The sequence below is a fragment of the Urocitellus parryii genome, chromosome 11, assembly GCF_045843805.1.
Source record: "Urocitellus parryii isolate mUroPar1 chromosome 11, mUroPar1.hap1, whole genome shotgun sequence".
Lineage (NCBI taxonomy): Eukaryota > Metazoa > Chordata > Mammalia > Rodentia > Sciuridae > Urocitellus > Urocitellus parryii.
The window spans coordinates 123,685,792-123,688,289 of NC_135541.1; the positions used below are offsets into that span (position 1 = coordinate 123,685,792).

A 2,498-nucleotide genomic window follows, 5' to 3' on the forward strand; every position below is an offset into this window, starting at 1 on the left:
GAAGACAGGGTGGGGTGGTGGTGAGGGCTGGTGGTGGGCAGCAGGACCATGACCAGGAAGAGCCAGACTGGGAGGAGGAGGAAGCTGAGGAGCCCGTGGGCAGCCGACCTCAGGATCTCCTGCTCCCTGTCTGCTCTCTCCCGGAGATGTCCTTGCTGCTTCCTCAAGTCCTCCCTCCCTCTCACCCCTTCCCTGTGGTTAAGGGATGGGAAGCCTGGAGAGTGATGGAGCTCTGTGTGTTGGGGGCACTGGATACCTGCAGGGGGCGCTGTTCACGTTGGGTTGTGGGATAGCCTGTGGGGACCTGTGCAGAGAAACCTCGGAGGCTGGCCCAGGAGACCTGTCATCTGTCCTCCTGGCAGGAGGGAGAGAAGGGAGGCAGGATAAATCATCTCTTGGGGTCCATGTAAATCCAAATCAGTCTTAACTTTCTTTCTCCACCTCCTACTGAAGGACTGACTGAGTTTAGCAGGAAAGAATCTCCAGCTGAACCCAAGAATGTGGAGATGCTGGCCAGAACTCAGCATCGACACGCATTTCGTTTGGGCTTTATTTTGCCCAGGCTCACTGACTCCAGTGGAGATGTCCTTCCAGCAGAAGCAGCAGCAGTGCTAGCCCCCTCCCAAGGGCCCCTCACCCAGGGCCCCCCCCCCAAAAGCCCAGCACAGTGACTGCCTGCAGCCTTCTCCGGCCGTGCTCCAAGCTCTGAGGGCTGCGCTGTCCCCAGATCCCAGGGCGGCAGCTGTTCCCACTGATGCCAGCGCCAAAGCTCAGACTCCCGTGACACGGCAGTGGTCAGCAGTCTGGGGCCCTGGGTGTGGCCACAGCTCTGGGGGCTGCTGCTGACCTGAATCCTGATGCTTAGGTGATTTCAAAGGAAACAAGGATCCCAAGATCCGAGGAAAAGCCCCAGCCTGATGCACCCTTCCTTAGGAATCCCAGTTTCTCCTGAGCTGAACAGCCCAAGTGTTCACGCATGTTATGATTTGGATCTGGGATGTCCCCAAAAGTCTCGTGGGTTGAAGACTTTGTCCCCAGGAGCCATGTCCAGAGAGTGGGGCCTCATGGGCAAATTGATCCATTCAAGGGATTGATCCTTGAACGAGAGGAGGTGGGAACTGTGACCAGGTGGGGAATGACTGGAGGAAGCAAGTCACTAGGAGCATGCTCTTGGGGACAGTATCTTGTCCCTGGCCCCTTCCTTTCTCTTCTCTCTGATTCCCCACTGCCATGAGCTGAACAGCTTTTCTCTGCCCCATCTTGCCACCACCAAGGTCTGCCCACCTCAGGCCCAGAGCAATGGAGCCCGCTGGCCGTGGGCTGAGACCTGTGCAACTGAGCCAAGGCCAACCTTCCCTCCCCGAGTTGTGAGGTAATATGTCCACAGGAAAAAAGGTGACTAACAAAAGTACTGTGAATCCCAATGTGCCAGGTGACATTTTAAGCACGGGGGATAAACTTGAAACAGACATCCATTAGAGTGCGCACTTTCCCACTTAATGTAGGTTGGTACCTTCATTTTCTTGCCTTGCCGTCAATTATCAATTTTCATCCTTTGTGAGGTGGGCCTCGCTCTAGGGGGAATAAACCCAGCCGAAACAAAACTTTAAAGCATGAATAGATATTTTTGTGGGCTGGGGGTGGCTAAGAAAGGCATGTATTGACCGTTGTCTCCTCATCTCAGCAGGCCAATACCTTTAGAGGGAAGAAGATACGGTATTAATGAGAGAAAAATAGCGGGTGTCCTAATTACTGCTGTTGCATAACCAATCACCCCATAAGCTTCTTAGTGTAAAAATCAACAACTTAGTTTTCCCACAATTTTTTGGATCAGGTATTCAGGAAGGGCTCAGGGTGATTCTTGTTTTAGGCCCTTGCAGTCAGATGTTCTCTGCCGCTCTGGTCACCTGAAGGCCTGGCTGGGAGGGACATACAAGAAAATTCATTCAAATGATTGGCAGTCAGTGCTGGACAGCTGGAATATATGTCCACAGCATAAGTTGGCCACGTCATTCCAACATTCCTCCCATTTTCCATCTTCTCCACTCTCAGTCCTATACTCCACTGACCTCCCTTCGATTTTCATGGGATTCCCCAACCCTATCTCTCTCCTTTATTTTTCTCTAACCTCTGCATATGATGGAGGGCTTTAGCCCCTTCACTTTCTGAGTCTGGCTTATTTCACTTAGCGTGATGTTCCCCAATTCCATCCAGGAATTGCCGTAACACAACAGGAAATGCCATAACTTACTTATTATTTATGGCTGAGTAAAGCCCCATTGTGTAAATAGACCACATATTCATTATCCATTCATCTGTGGATGGACACCTAGGCTGGTTCTCTGACTTGGTTGCTGTGAATTGTGCTGCTGTAAACACTGATGTGCCTATACCACTACAGTATGATGATTTTGGTTCTTTTGGATAAATTCCAGATAGTGGTATAGCTGGGTCATATGGTGGTTCCAATCCTAGTTTTTTGAAGGACTCTTCATATT

General features: G+C 51.2%; 1 pseudogene; it reads left to right on the top strand.

Moving 5' to 3' along the window:
* The first annotated feature begins 582 nt into the window (after window positions 1-582).
* On the top strand, window positions 583-846 carry LOC113175859 (late cornified envelope protein 3B-like; annotated as a pseudogene).
* Window positions 847-2,498: the final 1,652 nt, after the last annotated feature.